This window comes from Mirounga angustirostris, unplaced genomic scaffold, assembly GCF_029215605.1.
Source record: "Mirounga angustirostris isolate CCGP_5_RB_7025 unplaced genomic scaffold, mMirAng1.0.hap1 SCAF_12, whole genome shotgun sequence".
NCBI classification, from domain to species: Eukaryota; Metazoa; Chordata; class Mammalia; order Carnivora; family Phocidae; genus Mirounga; species Mirounga angustirostris.
In genome coordinates this window covers 21734440-21755152 of record NW_026991720.1, presented here as the reverse complement: position 1 = coordinate 21755152, position 20713 = coordinate 21734440, and the positions used below count along the sequence as shown (strand labels likewise).

General features: G+C 40.7%; 1 protein-coding gene across 10 annotated transcripts in view; it reads right to left on the bottom strand.

Annotated features, from left to right (window-relative positions):
* TSGA13 (testis specific 13) overlaps nucleotides 1-20713 on the bottom strand; it is a 119021-nt gene that overhangs the window by 29745 nt on the left and 68563 nt on the right. For 5 of the 10 annotated variants that reach the window (XM_064574941.1, XM_064574942.1, XM_064574939.1 and 2 more), the window contains one exon: nucleotides 19688-19833. The exons of 4 other annotated variants lie outside the window; for them this stretch is intronic. The gene's annotated coding sequence lies outside the window, so the exon portion shown is untranslated. Of the gene's footprint in view, nucleotides 1-18894; nucleotides 19117-19687; nucleotides 19834-20713 lie in introns of all 10 variants that reach the window. One more of the 10 variants, XM_064574946.1, reaches the window with a different exon arrangement.

The following is a 20713-nucleotide window of genomic DNA, read 5'->3' as shown; positions in this document are numbered from 1 at the left end:
ATGTAAATTAATATCTTACTGTTGTTTTAATTTGCATTTTCCTGATTATTAGTGAGTGAGCATTTCTTCAACTTTATCAACTTTTGGTTTCTTCTGCCATGCTGTGTTATATCTTTGCCCATTGTTTTATTGGGGTTGCTATCTATTTCTTATAAATTTGCAAGATTCTTTGGTATATTCTAAATATCAGTCAATTTTGAAGAGTACAAGTAATCTTTAATTCTATTATCTATTAATTTTTTCCCCTGGATAGAAGGTGTTTTTTTTTTTAGTACCTCCACCAAGACTTTTTAAATTAACCATTTTAAAGTGAACAATTCAGTGACATGTAGATCATTCACAATGCTGTGCAACCACCATTTCTATCTAGTTCCAAAACATTTCCGTCACCCCATAGTAAAACCCCTTATGCGTTAAGCAGTTTCTCTCTGTCCTTCCAACCCTCAAGGCCCTGGCAATCAGCAATCTGTTCTATCTATGGATTTTTCTATCCTGAATATTTCATATAAATGGAATGATACAATGTGTAACTTTCTGTTTCGGGCTTCTTTCACTTAGCATAATGGAGTTAGTTTAAACGTGAAGTTCATTCGTGTTATAGCATATATTGCTACTTCATTCTTTTTATGGCTCAGTAATATTCCATTTTATGGGTATACCACAATTTGTTTACCCATTCTTCCACTAATGGACATTTGTGCTTTTCCACCTTTTGGCTATTATGAAGAAAGCTGCTATGAACATGCATATACATGCACTTTTTTGAGCACTTGTTTTTACTTCTTTAGGGTATATACCTCAGAGGGGAATTGCAGGGTCTTACGGTAATACTATGCTTAACTTTTTGAAGAACCATCAAACCGTTTTCCACAGTGGTTGAACCATTTTACATTCCCACCAGCAATGTATGACCATTTCAATTTCTCCACATCCTTGCCAATATTTATTATTTTTTCATTTTTAAAAATTGTAGCCATTCTAGTGGGTATGAAGTGTTACCTCATTGTGGTTTTGGGAAGCTTTAAATCTGATGTAATCAAATTCATCAATGTTTTGTCTTATGGTTTGTGTTTTCTAAGTTTTGTTTAAAAATATGCCCCTCCTCCTAGGATATAAAGATATTCTCTGAATTTTTTTTTTCTATGACTTTTCTCCCTACATTTCGGTCTTTAACCCATCTAGAATCCTCTTTTGTATTTGATGTTAGGTAACGATCCAGTTTGTATTTCTCAATATAGTGATGATGTTAGGTGATAATTTGGTTTATATTGCTCCACAGAGTGAACCACTTTGCTCAACATCATCTACAAATACATATATCAATACAAAGAAACATACATACATACATACATATATACATACATCTTCATCTCTCCATGGATTTTTGGTGCCTCGCTTAGTATATGTTAAATTCTGATGTGTAAGTGGTTGTCTCTAAATTCTCTGTTCTATTCTAGTGGTCTATTTGTTTGTTCTTGAGGCAAAACTAGCTCATATCAGGTATTAAGAGCCAATATTCTGTTAATAGCAGGTAGGACTAAATCCACCTCCACACTCATTTTTTTTTAAAGATTTAATGTTTTTAAAATTGACTTTTATTCATTTTTAAGAATCAGGTTATTATCTTCCTCAGAATGTCCAACTGGAATTTTGGGTTGGATTGGTTAAAATTATAGATTAATTTAGGGAAACATTATTATAACATAAAGTTGTGCCATACCAAAGTACGAAATTTTATCTATAGATCCTCTTTATATCCTTTATTAGTTTTTTCAGAAATAAGTTATTATACTACCAAGTTGTACCATTTGAGAAGATCAAATTCTGTTTATTTAGATTTTCTTTATACCCTTTTATTTAAAAGTTTTCTTCATAAAAATCTTATGTACATTGGATTAAATATAGTCCTAGTTACTTCATAGTTTTGTTGCTACTGTGAATAGTATTTTATTTTTGTTACATTTTCTAGGTGGCTATTATTGCTTTAGAGAAATTAGTTCTAATGGTTGTTGATTCTGCTGTTTTTTTCTAGGTCAATGATCATATCACCTGCAGATAGAGGCAGTTTTATCTCTTTCCTTTTAGCCACTTATATCTTTTTATTTCCTTTTAAAGTTGGCCAGGACCTTGAGTAAATAATAGTAGAGATGGAGCATCTTAATCTTGCTCCTGATCTAAAGTTTCTCCATTAATCATGTTTGCTATTGATTTTTGACATACAAACTTTATCAAGGTGAAGAATTTCCTTCTATTCCTAGTTTTCTGAAAGTTTTATTTCCATCATAAATATATGTTTGTCAAAAATCAAATGTTTTTGCTGCCTATTAGGGTAAGATATTTTCCTGCATTTTTCCCTCTAGTATATTGACGTGAATTTTATTGATAGATTTTCTTATTCAGACTCATACCTCAGTTTCTAAGGCAAATTTTAATTGATCAAGATTGAAGGATTGGTGACAATGAGATTTAGGAAAAAGGTCCATCTTTCCTCTTCTTCCCTTTATAGCAAGTTTCCTTGAAAGTTTTGTATATACTTACTACCTCCAATATTTCTCCTCCCATTTTCCTTGATCCACTTCAAACTGCTATACATCCCAACACTATACCAAAACTGCTCTTCAAATGTCACCTGCATTGCTTCTTCCAACAGTAATTTTAGGTCAAATCTTTAAACTCTCAGCATTTGTCATAGCTGATCAAACCCTCCTTGGTTTCCAGGCACTACGCTGTCAAAAGCATATTAAAATCCAGACTCATATATCCACCTATCACCTTTACATTTCCAGTAACCCAAAACCTTTGGCATCAACCTCCTCCCTTTCTCTCCCATCTACATCCAATCCTTCAGCAAATCCTCTCACCTTTACCATTCACTAACCCTGCTACCATCATGGTCTAAGCCGCCATTGTCTCTTGAAAGGATTATTGTAATATCCTCCTAGCTGGTGTCCTTCTCTTAATCTCAATCCTCCTTGCCATGTCTATCTCAACACAGAAGCCAGAATGATGACGTAAACACATGTCAGATCATGCTGCCTCTCGGTTCCAAACCCTCTGATGGTTTCCTGTCTCATTTGGAGTAAAAGCCAAATTTCTGTCAATGTCCTACGAAGCCTTACATGGAGTAGCCTCCACCTTGTCTCTTCCACTCCTTTACTTCTCTGAGATTATCTCTTAATAGTGTTCTTCCTGCTCAGTCCACCTCACCCACCAGCCTTCTCTGTGTTCCTCAAATACTCCAGGTATACTCACATCACAGAGCCTTTCCACGTGCTATTCCCTATGGATGGTTTGCTTTTCCCAGTTATCTACAGGCCCCCTTCCTGACCTCCTTCAGGTTTTCCCCCAAAGTCTTCTCTGTCATCTTATTTAAGATGCTGATAATATTCCTCAGCCAATATTTTCTACATCCCTTCCCTGCTTTATTTTTTATTGTAACTCGTGAATATATAATATACTATATATTTTATGTATGTACTTTATTTTATGAGCTGCATGAGGTTAAAAGATTTTGCCTCTTTTTTTGACTGCTCAGTCCCCAACATCTAGAATAGTGTCTGGCACAAAGTAGGTGCATGTGATAAATAAGTTTTAAAGAAATATGTGCTGGATATCTCCTGTGTGCCTCTTTAGACTTACACTTCAGTTGTTTCCACCTCCCTGCCCATTTGCTGCTCTCTGTCCTGGGAGGCTGACCTGTTTCTTGTGCATCCTTTGTCCTCTGGCTTCTGGTTGGGTTTGGTAAATAGGAACTCCAGTAGGAAATGAGAGGGTCAGATTGAAGTCAGATGATATACTCCCTTGGCTCTCTCCCTATTGGGTTATCTCAAATGAATGTCACAGCTTTCCTCTAGGTGGCCCTCTCTACATGATGTTATCCTTCTGGGTCTTTCTTTTCCCCCCTCTGCTTTTTGGGTCTAGGTGTGGTAACAGCACTAGGGTACTATGTTCTCCTTTGTGCTACATGCCGCCTATATCTTTGTAAATAACTCTCTTTACCTCCTTGAAATATCTTAATTTTCTTTTTTTTTTTTAGATTTTATTTATTTATTTATGTGAGAGAGCGAGAGAGAGAGAGAGAGAGAGAGCACATGAGAGGGGGGAGGGTCAGAGGGAGAAGCAGACTCCCCGCTGAGCAGGGAGCCCAATGCGGGACTCGATCCCGGGACTCCAGGATCATGACCTGAGCCGAAGGCAGTCGCCCAACCAACTGAGCCACCCAGGCACCCGAAATATTTTAATTTTCATGTGCCATTTGTTTCTGCTGGGAGCCTGAATGTTAATGAATGAATGAACTGCTCAGAATGAACCCAGAGTGTAAGAATATCTGTGTTCCCTGTAGCTGCTCACTGAAAGGCTCCTACTGCAGAAAAGGCTAAATTGTCAGGTAAATAGAATGACCTGTCCTATAAATGTCAATTGGACTCTTCCAACACTGAGAGCTTGTTTCATGGGCTCATGAACGAGGTGAAATAGTGGCAGATTTGGAGTTTATACATAGGCTCAATAACATAGTTTTTTTTTTTTTTTCTGTCTCAAGTCATTATTAACCTGCGAGTAACAACAATCCCTGAACCCTCACAGTCAGGTGAATGGTAGCAGATGAGTTAACCGAATCCCTTCAATTATGAATGGAACTGCTTTTTCCCCACCCTGGGAATAAACAGTTACTCTGGATATGAATTGGTTTTCCTTGCCCTTTCTCTCCTGTGAGCAGCATTTTTGGACTCAGTGTTCATTCAGTAACCCAATATTTCATATAACTTTGTTTTGGACCCAAAAAAATTACTCTTTCATAAAAGAAGTAGAGCAAAAGGTTGATTATGCCCATGAGATCCACTGGTTTTACCATGTGGTACATCATCTAGAAGTTGCTGGGTAGAAAGGCTTTTGAAGACACAGTTTTGGTGTCAGCTGGGAGACAACACTTGCAGGATCAGGTTGCTTGATGGGGCATGTGTTTTGAACCAAGACTCTATATGGGGCTGATTCTTCCAACGTCAGAGTAAACGTCAGAGTACACAGGTCAAGGTAAGTGCTGGAGTGGGATTCTTATATCATTTGCAAAGGTTTTTTTCCCCCTTCTTCAGTGCTTTGGGCTTTGCTTGTTTAAAGCTCCTAATACCAAAGGAAGAGATGTTTCCATCAGGAAATCCACAATGGCCCTACTGAATTAGAAGCTGAGACTACCTCCTGACCATTTGGGGCTCCTCATGCCACTTGAAAATTAGATTAAAAAGGAGTTTATGATGTTGGTTGGTATGCATTTGATCCTTGATAAAGCTGCTCCTGTACTAAGAAGGCAAAAAAATGGAAAGAGGAGTATGGGTAGAATCTAAGGGTCTTAGGAGGGGGGTACATAAGTGTCTGGATGTCTAATGTAACTGTCTTAGAGAAAAATCTCAACTCTTGGGTATAAGATGGAAAATTTTCCCTAGTGACTGCTAGTAATTGTTGTTTTGAAACTTCTTTTCCTGTCGATTCCTAGCAATTCATCTACCAGAACTGTCATTTTCAGTTTTTTTTTTTTTTAAGATGTTATTTATTTAAGAGAGAGAGATAGAGATAGCGAGAGAGAGCACAGGCAGGGAGACGAGGGAGAAGCAGGGTCCCCGCTGAGCAGGGAGCCCAATGTGGGGCTAGATCCCAGGACCCCGGGATCATGATCTGAGCCGAAGGCAGACACCTAACCAACTGAGCCACCCAGGTGCCCCTCATTTTCAGTTCTTATGACTCCTTGCTGTTCATCCTACAACTTAAATCTTAACGTGATTTTAAGGTCTTCCCTAAACCCCTTATTCGCCCTAGTTTCCAGTGGCTTAGAGTGGAGGGAAGCAGTCTGGCTCTCACCCCTCTCTGTCTGGCATATGGCCCCCTGATGACAGGAAGAGCAGAGGGAGAAACCTTACTTTGGGTTGCTCAGGAAGAGATGGTCTATGTCTCTCTTTGGCTATTGCCTATGGACTCAGTGTTGACAAGGTGGTAGCTTCCACAGGCTCCACTGAGAGCAGACTCACTCTCAAGCTCTCCCCCTGGCTACCTACCAGCTGGGGTCCTCGCATCACATTCTTTTTAAGTGGTGCATCTTTGCCTTGCTGTGGCAGCCCAGCAAGACTGCCCCCAATCTCATCTACCCTCTGCAGCTAACTTTCAGGCTCGCAGGCATTTGGAGGATACATGCGCAGTTCCTTTGTGGAACTGAGAACTTGGTGAGGGAGCAGTCCTGGCTTCCTATCTTCCTTGTTAGCCTTCCCATACCATCTCCCCTCCATTTTTTTTCCTTCTGATCTCAGAGCACAGGGCAGGTCCCTTGGCATTCCTTGGCTGAGAGGACATTCACCTAGAGACCCAACTGCTAGCTCCCTTACAGGACATGGCTGGGTGCCCCCAAGAAAATCACTCTGTGAGGAATTACTATGTTAAAATGGGTCTTTCTCTTTTTGGCCAAGAGACAGTCTCCTAAATTAATTGAAACCTGTGTCAGTTTATAAGGAAAATAATGCAATTTCTCCTTTACAACAGGGCCAAGTGTGGGATCAGATAGACATGTGCTGCTCCTTGGTAAGCCCAAGTTGGACCCTCTAGGCTCCTATTCCACTGACATCCAGTTCAATGCCAATCTGCAGGGCTTTGACCCTGTTGCTAAGCCTCTTGCCATTTGGCTTTTAGAATCACAATCTGATATCCTCAACTGTACACCTCAGGGGAATAGGCTCAACCCTGAAAAACAATTTAGGAAGGCATTTTAGCATCTGGCTCTATTTTATGCCAATTCTCAAGGTGATATGCTCTGCCGGAAAAAAAAAAAAGATTTAACCCAGTCCCAGTACATTATTCTACTTAAATCAGCACCTGACAGGTAACAGAAGGCCTTAATTTCTCTTCTTTCCCTAGTGATTCCACTGTGAGGGAGGTTGTTTATGTCCTAGCAGGGATGACTAATTTCTCTAACTCCTATACCAAGCATTTACAATTGGACACCTGGAATTGACTTCCCCACAATGATGTACTATGCTCTAAATAAGATGGGATGCCAAGCAACAATATCTTTGGAATGGAATGTTACTTGCCTGGCTGCCCGTGATCTGGCTCAATGCCTCCAGACATCCCCTCACAGGTGACTTTCTGAGGTCTCTCTTTGAGCCCTCTAATGGCCACCTGATACCATTCAGGCTAGCCCAGTTTAAAGAATCTCCTCCCCATAAATAGGAGCATGGCTGGGCTTTTGTCACCCAGGACCCTTCACAGCCTGTCTCAGAACTGCAAAGAGAACATAGGGTATTTACAAAGATCTGAGGGTGTTTAATTTCTAGATAAGTCTGCTCTGATCTGATGAAAATTCTTTGAGAAGAGCTCTGTTATCATTATAATTCTCTTATTCTTAATTTTGAGGGTTCCCCATTACACTTGCGGATATTGATGGTTTTGAGGTTATTGGCATAACTTGCCTCTGCTAAAATTTTACAATTGATTATTATCAAATGATTCAAGGAAAAAAGATATGTATATGTGTGTATAAATTATAATTGTGTGTGTATGTATGCCTATGGACTCAGTGTTGACAAGGTGGTTTGACCAATAGGGAGCAAGTAAGAAAAGACCTGTGGGAGGGAGGAGAGTGAGATCTGGGTAATTTTTTCTTGATTCCCACCCAGCAGCTTTCTACAAGCTGGCTTCATCCCTTAACTGAAGAACATTACACCTGTCTGGTGACCTCTCCACACAGCTCTCTCTCTTTTCAGGTCCTGGTAAGCCCCTCTCCTTGCTCCTTTAGTCTAGAAATGGTAATGGCACCCCAAGTGACTAGCCTCGGAATACTGAACTATCTCTTGCTTAACCTCTGTGCACACCTTTGAAGATAGTACCTTTATTAAACTCTCCTCTATTGACCCAATTTGAGTGTGCCATGTTTCTTGCTGGGACCTTAAATGACATGGCAATGTCTGGTGCCTTGTGGCTTTCAAGGAAAATACATCAACTATGCCTGAGAGTCTTCAGTAGAGGTCATTTTCCTACCTGTTATCTCTTCGTTCTCCCACGTGGCCTCTTAAAAAGATTGGCCATAGGTGACTCATAGAGATTGTTGTGTGCAATTATTTGCTGCCATTAATATGGTCAATGTTTTCCTTTAGATCTCTGTGTACTCCAACCAGCAGAGTCCGCCTTACTTGTGATGCTCAGCAGCATACTCTCAGCATACTTAACTATAGTTGCTTGAATTCTACTGACTTCTACCACTTTGTGGAATGGCAAGACCTTTCTCCTGGTGTTCCCTTCTCCCTCAGAACTTTCTTGCAGGATTGTACCAATGATGCCCTTATCTACAGCCCATTCAGAGGTATTTGTGGATATCCAAGCTCCAAAATCCCAGTGCCTTTCCTCACTTCTGAGCATGAAATGCCTGTTGTCACATGGACTTTCCCCTGAATGTGGCTTTTTCAAAGCAGACTCAGCACCTTGTAAACTTGTCGAGTTACCAGTCTCTTATTATAGCTTATCTACTTAGTCACCCATCAATCTTCTATCTTGGGGCTCCTTGACTGGTCTCTGTGCCTTGAGGCCTCCTTGTTACGTGTTGTGCCTCTTATAGCTCTGGCAGAACATGGAGTCTTAAAAAATAAAAAAGTGGTCTCTGAACCTCTGGATGTGCATATTGCCACCAACACCATCTAATTACCACCCTGGAGAAAAGCTTTCAGCTTTTGTTGAACTAAACTTGGTATTCTGGGCAATAACAGAATGGTTGACCTACCACTCCCTAGTCAATAAAGTGCCTTATGTCTCCACCAAAGTCTAAAGAATGAATGCTGTGAACTTTTAATGCTAGACCTAAAAAACACACAGTGAGTTTGGCATTAGCTATACATTAGCCTGAGAAGAGTGTTTGGCATTAGCTATACAAATACTTGGGAAGGTGGGAAGGTAGGTCTATTTTCTAGGACTCCAAAACAAAAACTACCTCAACACAATCACAGTGGTCCTCTAACTAGGATTGAATATATGTTCAGGACCTCCTGGGCAACAAGGCAAGATTGCCTGTTACAAGGACATTACTATAGCTAATGGCCAACATGTCACCAAAATGGACTAGAAGACTCTGTCTCAGTCACTCCAGTTATAAGGAAGATCAAAATGCCTCACTCATCCTTAAAAATGGTGCTGGGAAGAGAAATTATGAAATATTAACAATCTAAGGGCAAAGGTATATAGGATTTGAAACTCAGAATTAATACCTCAAAGCTCTTGATGGACCTATTCCTTTTACTGTCCAACCTGGAAATTCATCAGGGAAGCAAATGCCCCATTGTAGACTTTGTAGTAGTAATTGAGTAACTAAGGGGCCATTATAATGTCGAACAGGCCTTAATGGGGAAGAGATCTGAATCTCCAACTGCTTCAAAGATGAAATATCTATGCTCCTAGCTAAAATTAATCCCTCCACCTGTGCACTAGATCCCAATGCCCTTGCCTTCTCAAGAATATCACTCTTTCAGGGTGCTCTGGTGGCTCAGTTGTTTAAGCATCTGCCTTCGGCTCAGGTCATGATGCCAGGGTCCTGGGATGGAGCTCCGCATCGGGCTCCCTGCTCAGTGGGAAGTCTGCTTCTCCCTCTGCCTCTGTCTCTTCCCTGGCTTGTGTGTGCTTGCTCTCTCTCTCAAATGAAGTCTTAAAAAAAAAAAAAGAATATCACTCCGTCAATGCTCCCCATCTCTGTCTTGCATTAGCAACTTTTAACTCCCTCTTGGATATCTTCATTAGCATATAAACAGGCTGTTTTTCCTCATTTTTAAAAAAGATTTTATTCATTTATTTGAGAGAGAAAGAAGCAGACTCCCTGCCAGAACCCTGGGATCCTGACCTGAGCCGAAGGCAGACCCTCAACTGACTGAGTCACCCAGGCGTCCCTTTCCTCATTTTTTTTTTTTAAAAGCAATCACTTTCCTTGACCCCATTTTTTCCTAATAATTTCCATTCCATTTCTTTGCTCCCATTTGCAGAAAAATGTCTCAAAATAGTGCCCTATAATCATGGTCCTCAGGTTCTTTCCTCGGGCTTTTCCTAAATCATTGCAATCTGGCATTTACTCCTACCACTCCATCACCAGAGTGCTCTTATCAAGGTCACTAATGAAAATCTAGTGGCTAAAGTGAACAGCCAGGTCCCCACGTCTCATCCTACTTGAAAATAACATGAGCACCTGACCAAGTGGACCACTCCCTTTTTGGATACTTTCCTTACTAGGCTTCTGGGACATCACGCTCTTGGCTTTCTCCCACTTCTCTGGTCACACCTCAGTCTCCTCTGTTGCTTCCTCTTCAGCTCTCTTCATTGTTCATGGTGGAGTGCCCCAGGGATCAGTCTTAGCCCTTTCCTTCTCCCTCTACACACACTCTCTTGAGGAGCTGACGTGGACTTAGAGCTTTAAATATGTTGTCAATTCCCAAATGTTTATCTCTAGCCTAGACCTTTCTCTCCAACTCCAGACTGACTTCATTGTCTATTCAAATTTTCCACTGGGACATTTAACATGCTCAAGCTCAACATGTCCAAAAGTGAACACCTGTTCTTCTCCTACAAACCTGCCTGCACTTCTCGCCTTCCTCATCTCAGGTGATGGCAACTCCTTCCTCCCAGCGCTCAGGTCAAAGAACTTTGAGTCACTCTGATTCTTCTCCTTCTCTCACTCCCCATAGCAAATCCTTTAGAAAAGTCTATTGGCTTTTCCTTTTAAAAATGTCAGAATCTGGCCTTCTCTAAGCCACCATCATCTCTTACCTAGATTAATTACATTGTCTCCCAACATATTTCCTTATTTAAATCCTTCAAACAGCAGTCAGAATGATCCCTTTAAACCTAAAGTAGATCATGTCATGCTTCTGCTCAAAATCTTCAGTGACTCTCTGTTTCACCCAGAGAAAAAGCCTTCATCATAAGTGGCCTAGAAGGTCCATATGATCTAGCATCCCCTCTTCCTTCTGATCATAACCTGCTCCTACAATGTTGCTCTCCTTTCTGGTTTTGGGTTTTTTGTTTCGTTTTTTAAATTATCTCATTCCCTATGGTGGTTTCTTTTGCTGATCCCTCTGCCTGGACATTTTCCCCCCTGGCTAACTTTCTCACCTTCTTCAAGTCCCTGTTCATGTCTTATCTGCACACTGAAGCTTATCCAGATCACCCTATTTATTACCTCAATCTAATCCCTACTCCACCCAGCACTCCTGATCCCACTTAGCCTGCTCTATTTTTTATTAATTCCATATCCTTATGGAATTTTTACCCAACATACTATATAATTCACTTGTTGTTTATTTTCTATATCCCTTCTGCTAGAATATAAAATCATATGGGCAGGGATCTTTTTTTTTTTCCTCGTATATATCCTAAGTGCCTATAACAGTGCCTGACACATTGTAAATGCTCAATAAATATTTGTTGAAATGTAGTCCTGGCCCATGAAAGCCTGATTCTTTTAGGCAAAATCCATGAGTACACATAGCCCCAGAAGGAAAGCTTCCAGCACCGCCTTTGGGGCTGCTAGATGCACTCCAGTCCAATCCATTGCTGACCCCTGCTGGAACCCACTGACCAAATTGCCTTCCCTCCCTTGACTGGATGAGTGGACCCAGAACTCCTTGGGGACCATCAGGGTGACAGGATCCTGCTGATACCCTCTCTGCCATTTACTTGTGCCATACATACTCTGCTCAGGACAGTAATAACTGTAATCTTTCCTTTCCGTTGAGCTTTTCCTGATTCTAGGGGTCTGCAGCAGACTGACTAAACTTCATTTTGTTTTATTTCTAGTTTGTAAGTACATTCTCTTGTTAGGACCTAATTAGTTAGAGGGAGGGAAAACCCTGTTCTTAGCTCCACCTTCAAAACTAATAACTTAATCTTTAACAAGACTAAAAATTGGTGTGAGGGAGGTGTTTTGAAAATTATTAATGTGATTTTTTCCCCTTATTTTCTCCCATGTGACCATTCCCTTTTTACCCAGAGGCATCCATTCGCCTAGAGAACATCATGATTGTTAGAGCAGGAATGCAAAGGTAAATAACGATTTTAGTTCAGCTTTTGAATCCTATAGCTAAATAATAGTCTTAAAAGCTTTGTTGGGAAAGTAAAGGAAGTTCTGAATTTTAAACACTCTTAAATATTAAGAGGAAAGCCTATAGCCTGGACAAAAAGTTTTATTATAATCAATTGGCAGAGTGAAGTTGGAGTATGATGGTGGGAAGTTGCCACCTACTGAAGGAGGAAGTGAAGTGTTCTTCTAGTTGGAAGAGCCAAGGATAGGGGGAAGGTTAGAGAAGTTGAGATTTGGCTTAACTTGGTGCTTAGATGCCTCAGGACTCCATGAACCCCTTCATTCCTTGGGTTTTGGCCCAGAATAGGGAAGATCGACACAACATCAGGAACCCCAGATAAGTTGAGGTAAAATCTGGAATGTCTAGGCTGGTCCTTCACTTCTACTCCATGTTCAAGAGTGGTGCTAGGGCACTATGGTACCATTCCAGAAGTAATTCTGACATGGCTGTGAGGTGTCTAGGCAGATGGACTTGTGTCTGCACTCCAGTTCCCTGTGTCCTTGGTGTGTATGGAGAGGAACCAGAATGTTTTTCACACCTTGGTAAGAGGGTCCAGAAATGCTGGGAGAACCCTAGGTCCAGACAAGGTCTGCATTGGGGATGAGACCAAGTCTCTCCACAGAGACCTCACAATGAGAGGCTACAGCAGGAACATAGGCTCCAGCAGTATGAGAAAAGCAGCCACAAGAACCAGATAGGACCTGTTGCAACGCATTGGGCACAAGCACTAGGGATCCCCAGAAGAGCCACACAGAATGGAAAATGAGTGAGGACCATAGGACAGCACAGAATACAGTCCTGAGACTTCTTCCCTTTCTGTCCTCAAAGGAATACATAAGCTTCCAGCATTCAGAAACCAGGGTAGGAAGGAGGAAGGAAGCCTTTGGACGGAGGCAGCCCTGAGAGAGAGTCTGACCAGAAATGGGAGCATGTTAATAAGGTGCACTTAGCTATAGATGCAGTTAGCCACCTCCTGTAAATGTTTGTATATTTTTAAATTGTTTTTATTTTCTTCCCCTTTACTAAACTAGAATATTTTGAAAGGGGAACTAACATTCTAGGTCAAGCTCTGGATCATCAAGAGCTATTGTGGAAAAATGAGAGGGACAAAGAGTATTCTGAAAGAGAAGAAAGGAAAGAAGTGTCTCGGGGTTGGAGGGGGATTTTCCTGAGGGAATTTAGATTGGGCTTGGTTCCTCTGTGATTTAACTTTTGTTGGCATTCTCCCCCTCTCCCTGCAATGAGCTCAGACAATGGGAATGGGTTTCTGAATTCCTAGTGAGGGATGGGAGAAGAAACCCCTGTCCAAGTCCTAGGATAGGCACTAGAGCTCCTGAGCTGACACCCCTTATAGGCAAAAAGGCTCTTGATTGCTTTAGATTCTTAGTGTACTATACTTTCTCTCCATAGAAAATAATCTATCTTTGCCCCACCAATGTTTTGTACTTTGAATTTTGTTTTGACTGATACTTTGTCACACCTCCTTACTTTTATTAACATTTGCTCAGTATATCGTTTCCTATTTTACCATCTGCTTTTCTTTTTTAACCAATAGTATTTTCCCCTCCTAGAAAATATTATTAAAATTTTTAACTTTTGTAAGCAATACATGAAGATATTCCCCTTTTAGAAGAGCAAAAGCATTATATACATAAGGCTAAAGATCCACTGACTGTCTCTCAATCCTGGTTCTTTCTTTAAATTGCTTGTTGCTATCCTTTGACCACTTTTTTTGGGTCCTTATCTCTTACATCTTTGGTACCTTATATACTTTGGATATTAATCCAGTGCCTGTTGAATTTTTTTTCAGAGTGTAGCTTGATCTTTAACTTTGTGTAGGTTTTCAGATATAAAACGTCTTAGAATTTTTTTGCAGTTATATCTGTCTTTTCCCTCCTTGAATTTTTATTTAAAAAATTTTTGTGTCCTGGGACACCTGGGTGTCTCAGTCAGTTAAGCATCTGCCTTTGGCTCAGGTCATGATCCCGGGGTCCTGGGATAGAGCCCTGCATGGGGCTCCCAGCTCAGCAGGAGAGTCTGCTTCTCCCTCTTCCTCTCCCACTGCTCATGTGCTCTCTCTCAAATAAATAAAATCTTTAAAAAAATTTTTTTGTGTCCTTAGTAAGAAAGTCTTCCTTATCCAATATGATAGTTCCTAGGTTTTTTTTCTTACTAATACTTTTTATGGCTTAAAAATGTTCAGATATTTACCATCTGAAATTTATTTTTCTGAAAGATTTGAGATAGAAAGTAATTTCGTGTTTTGTTATTTTGTCATGAAAAGCCAGTTATCTCAATAGCATTAACAAACTAGTCTGTCTTTTCTCCACTGATGTGAAGTGCCATCTCTCATATGCCAAACTCTTCTACATTCACAAATCTATTTCTGATAGATCTGTGGAATGCAATTCCACTTACCCATTTGTCTGTTCCCGCACAATATCACACTGTTTTAATGTCCACAGCTTTGTAATATTTTGATATCTGTAAAGCAATTCTTCCTCCCTTTCTCCCCACCCCCCACAATCTACTGTAATATTTCCTTGAAAAAGTTTCATGAGAAATCTTTTTGGGGTTTTGATTGGAATTGAATTAAGTATATAGATTTGAGAAAAAGACTGACATCTTTATAGTACTGAGTTTTACCATCCACAGATACAGTATTTATCTCCACTTTGTCATATTTTCTTTTATGTCATTCAGTAAAAGTTTATAATCTTACCTATAAAGGTTCTTTATGTTATTAATTGCTACTGTATACAATATCACTTAGTCTATTACATTTTCTGATTGATGACTGTTGGCATATAAGAAAGGCATTGATTTTTCTCCTTTCTTCAATCAAGTGTATTATATTGATAGATCTCTATTATTGAATTAATATTACATTTTAGGTAAATTTCATATGATCATAATGCATTATTTTTTCATTCACTGCTGAATTAGAATTTCTAATATTTTACTCAGGATTTTTGTACCCATCTTTATAGATAAAAGTGGTTAGGGTTTTTTTGTTTGTTTGTTTTTTTGGTCTTTTACTTGTCTTGTTTTGCTATTAGTTAGCTTAACTATATCTTATAAAGTAAATTGGATAATTTTTTATCTTTTTTCTATGATTTGGAACAATTTATTAAAGATAGAGATTATCTGTTTCTTGAAAATTTAGAGAATTTGCCTATACAACCACCTAGACCTAATGCCATTTTGGAGAATACATCTTTGCCATTTCAATTTCCAATTTTTCTACTTTTTCTTAGACTATCTTAAAATTTTCTATTTTCCTATAAAGTTATCCATATTTTTAACTCTATTGATATAAAGTTGTTTGTGTTATTCTGTTATGATTTTTTTTTAAAGATTTTATTTATTTGAGAGAGAGAGAGAATGAGAGACAGAGAGCATGAGAGGGAGGAGGGTCAGAGGGAGAAGCAGACTCCCTGCCAAGCAGGTAGCCCGATGCGGGACTCGATCCCGGGACTCCAGGATCATGACCTGAGCTGAAGGCAGTCGCTTAACCAACTGAGCCACCCAGGCGCCCTCTGTTATGGTTTTTAAAACCTGCTCATGTGTTACCATGATTTTACATTTTTTTTATTCCTGATAACTTTTTTTTTTGGCTTCTCTCTTTTTTTTTTTTTTTAAGATTTTATTTATTTATTAGACAGAGAGACACAGCGAGAGAGGGAACACAAGCAGGGGGAGTGGGAGAGGGAGAAGCAGGCTTCCCGCCGAGCCGGGAGCCCGATGCGGGGCTCGATCCCAGGACTCTGGGTTCATGACCTGAGCTGAAGGCAGACGCTTAACCGACTGAGCCACCCAGGCGCCCCTTCTCTCTTTTTTCTTAATCATACTTGCCAAAGAAATCTTATTTTTATTAGGCTTTTAAAAGTTTTGCTCAACTGCACTCATTTTTTTCCTCCTGTTTCACTAAGTTCTGCTTTTATCTATGGTAGTGTCTTTCAAACTTTTTTTCATTATTACCCTCTAGGAGACTTTCAAGACATTTTTTTCCTAATGATCACCTCCTCTCCAAATCCTAAACCACCTATATAGTGTGTATCTGTTTATGTCGTATGGCCTTTTGAAGGGCCAAAATCATTGTAATATCGAACATGTTTTGACCCCTCCAGAATCAATTTTTCTTACCTTGGGGGCAGTATCTTCCATACTGAGAATGCATGGTCCGTGGTAATGTCTTTTTCTACTTTCTTTGGGTTTTTCTTTTTTGGAGATGAAAGCTTAGTTCATTCACTTTCAATATTTCTTTCTCTCTCTTTTTTTTTTTTTTGGTAAACAATTTAAGGCTATAAAGAACATTTCTTCCCCCAGCTGTTTTCTTGCATCACAGAAGTTTTGCTATGCAGTGCTTCTGGCTTTCATTCAGGTCTAAATTTTGTAATTGTCCCTGTTGTCTGAGTCATGTAGAGGTTTGCTTTTACATTTTCCAATGCATGAGTTTGGGTTATATTTTTGTTGTATTTTTATGTGATTACCTGCCTGGAGTTTTTTGGTTTTTTTAAGGATTTTATTTATTTGACAGAGACAGCGAGAGAGGGAACACAAGCAGGGGGAGTGGGAGAGGGAGAAGCAGGTCTCCCGTGGAGCAGGGAGCCCGATGCGGGGCTTGATCCCAGGGCCCCGGGACCATGACCTGAGCTGAAGACAGACGCCCAACGACTGAGCCACCCAGGCGCCCCCTGCCTGGAGTTTTTAAGACTATTGATCTCACTATACGGTCAATAGAAGTGTCTGTAATCTTTCAACACTAAGTTTGATGTTTACTGTAGGCTTTTGATGGATACTCTTTATTAATTTAAGAAATTATCTTTTTTGTTACTAGTTTGTCAAGGTGTTTTCAAATTAAATCACAAATTGGTGTTGAGTTTTCACAAATACTTATTTTGGAATCAAATGAGATGATCATGCTTATTTCTCCCTGATTTCTATTAAGAACTTTGATATATTACATGTGTTTCTTCTACCCTATGCTTTCCCTTAGAGACTTAACTCTTTATGTTCTCTGAGCCATATTTGTATTCCTATTCCATTTTTTAAAATTTATTTGAGAGAGAGAGAGAGAAAGGAGCAGAGGGAGAGGGACAAACAGACTCCACGCTGAGCACAGAGCCTGACTCAGCGGTAGATCCCAGGACCCTGACATCACAACCTGAGTCGAAATCAAGAGTTCTACACTCAACCAACTGAGCCACTCAGACATCCCGAGTATTCCTATTCCATTTCAATGGTGATAGCCCTGAGACTAACCAAAAAAGTTGGAAGTATTGTCTACGTATTCTGTATCCAACCTATCTCAGTGTTAAAAAGGATGATTTTTCTAATGGTTTACAGATTTAGGTAGGTACCTCTCAATATTCTCTTGGATCTGAGATCCCTGGCAGAAGTAGGCATTCTTGTTTTCTCTGAGAGCTCATCTTCTTCTATTATATCTCACTGGATTTCAGTCACCTCCTCTAACCTAGTAATGACTAAACTACCACACTCTTTTATAGTCTTATCTTTAATATTGGTTGGCTTCTGACCTTTTTTTATTTTCCATTTGTACTGTCCAATTCTATCCTCTAAGAACATAACCTTTCTTCCTCTATTTTTAAAAATTTTATTTATTAGAGAGAGAGAGAGAGAAAGCGAGAACGTGCATGAGCAGGGGGGCGGGGCAGAGGGAGAGGGAGAAGCAGACTTCCTGCGAGCAGGGAGCCCGACCCTGGGCTTGATCCCAGGACTCTGGGATCATGACCCGAGCAGAAGGCAGACACTTAACTGACTGAGCCACCCAAGTGCCCCCACAACCATTCTTCTAAAGAAATCCTTCCCTTCCTCCAGTTCAATCTACCTGTCTTTATTCATTTTTCACCCTCCCACTCTTCCATTTTGACTTCAAGATCTAAACATATTTGAAACAAATATGATTCCTACTTTATTTCCTCAAAAGGCTTGATTCCTAAGGAAAGAAGAATCCAGGCACACTATTTAAAAATACTCTTCCTATTTTTGGGGGTTATAATGGCATGGCTTCTCTCTACCCCAAGCCCATATATAACAAACATTTGCATCCTCTTTTATATATATAAAGATTTTAAAGATTTTATTATTTGACACAGAGAGACACAGCAAGAGAGGGAACACAAGCAGGGGGAGTGGGAGAGGGAGAAGCAGGCCTCCTGCTGAGCAGGGAGCCTGATGTGGGGCTCGACCCCAGGACCCTGGGATCATGACCTGAGCCAAAGTCAGACGCTTAACGACGGAGCCACCCAGGCGCCCGTCCTCTTTTTTATATTTATGATTAAAATCCACCATCCCTCTGTGATAATAAAACACAGATTGAGTCCCTGAAATTTCACTGCCAGGGCTTATATAGTCAACATACCTGGCACTAACTTGGGACAAAAATAGACTGTGACTCTGGATACCCCCTATGAAATAAAGACCTTGGCCCCTCCCATAGGTCTCTCCCTGGTCCTACAAAGGATGCAATTTAAATCAAGATAACAGGGAACAGGAAGCCTGTTCCTGCGATGGAGTTCTGTGTGGGGCTCCCTGCTCAGCAGGGAGTCTGCTTCTCCCTCCCCTCTCTGCCCTTCTCCAGGGAGTCTGCGTCTCTCTCCCCACTCTGCCCCTCTTTATTATAAATAAATAAATAAAAACCTTAAAAAAAAAAAGAAAGGATAAAAGGGAACCAAATTGGGTGAAACTGATCTAATGCCACCTGCTAATCCCCAGCACAGTTTTGGGGACAAAATCTGCTAAACTTGTGTTTTGAAGTTCAAACAGAACTTGTGCCATTCACCTTAAAGTCTTCTTCTACAATTCTGGCGGACAATAAAGGCAGCACAAATTGTTCCAGTTAATAGTGCTTCTCTGGGGCGCCTGGGTGGCTCAGTCGGTTAAGTGTCTGACTCTTGATTTTGGCTCAGGTCATGAACTCAAGGTCCTAGGATCAAGCCCCTCAGGCTCCATGCTCAGTGCGGAGTCCGCTTCAGGATTCTCCTTCAGGATTCTCCTTTCTCTCCTAAAAAAAAAAAAGTGTTTCTCCCTTCTGCAGCAAGCCTATCTCAACTCTATCTATATGAATCAAGATCAGCCACAGTGGCCTGTGCAGCCTACTTTTGCAAAGTCAACATACCAGTCCAGTTACCGCTAAAAAAGTAGCTTGGGTATGGAAGCTAGTTACTATAAGCTGCTAAGACTTGAAAAGGCCAAAGAACTGAATGGTCCAAGATCACTAACGTGCCAAAGACCTGTGCCCTGGCACACCAGACGTCCCATCTCTACACGTCTTATTTTGGTTCCCTAATTCCTATCAGAATGCCTATTTCTCAAGATATACAGCCAAAGCATATTTGCATGTGTTGGGGCTTAAGGGAGAAAATTAATCTTATCCTTTCCCTTCTAAGTTCTCAACCACCTGGGTAATAGATTAGGAATCAGACTAATGAAGATCAAAATATCAACATTTTATTGATGAAGCTGTATCTATGGCCAGAATTGGGCTTTCTAATACCATTTGCCTGTCTCATCACTCCCAATTCCTGATAGTGGGATTACCCACCCAAAGGAGAATATACAAAGGCAAGACTTACCTGGAGTGCTGCAAGGGGCCATGGCTGCTCCAAAAGTGGAAACAGAGAGAGGTGCTCTTCAGACCTGCCTCTGGAAGGCAGGTCTGAGCCTCAGCAGGTGTGCTTATTAGGTGAAGGCTAGATCTGAATGGACTGCATACACATTGCTGGCAAAAAGGTACAATAGAAAGAAGAGAGCTTAGAACATGCATGTGTGCATGCGTTTGTGTGTCTGTGCATGTGCATCCGTGTGTGTGTGTGTGTGTACAATGACCCTCTTCCCTGTGTCTCCATCAGAGAACACAACCTTTCTTTGGGGAAAAGTGAATAAGAGGTAGAGTCAGGCCAAGAGTAGTATCCCAGTATGGTTCCCTACTTGGAGAACAGGGAAATAGGGACAAATGACAGATTCTTGTCCCTGTGGATAGGGGCAAGTCCTGGACTCTTTATACCCTCCCAGCAGAGACTGGGGATCCAATTCCCTCGCACCCAAGATCTAACCTGGAATTCATTCCCAGCTTCCAACCCAGAATTTAGAAAGAGTTCTAGCAGTAGATTCTGTTAATAGATTCGGTCATTCCTACATCACAACTCAGGATGGCCTGGGTGGGGAAGGACCCAGAGGTTCAGGCTGACCCCAACTAATCCCCAGACTCATTCACTAATTGAGCTCCATCTGTTTAACAAAAAGAAGCAAAAGAAACATCAATAAAACTAGGAAGCCCCGGGCGCCTGGGTGGCTCAGATGGTTAAGCGTGTGCCTTCAGCTCAGGTCATGATCCCAGGGTCCTGGGATCGAGTCCCACAACGGGCTCTCTGCTCCCTGGGAGCCTGCTTCTCCCTCTGCCTCTCTCTCTGTGTCCCTCGTGAATAAATAAATAAAATCTTCAAAAAAAAAAAAAACAACTAGGAAGCCCCTTCGAAGACATTTCACTCATAATTGTTTTTCAAGAGCTGTCTGGCTGCTGGAGTGAAAGGGTAACAACAATACCCAAGACTAAGAAAGACTAGCCTATGGGATGCCTGGGTGGCTCAGTCCATTAAGCG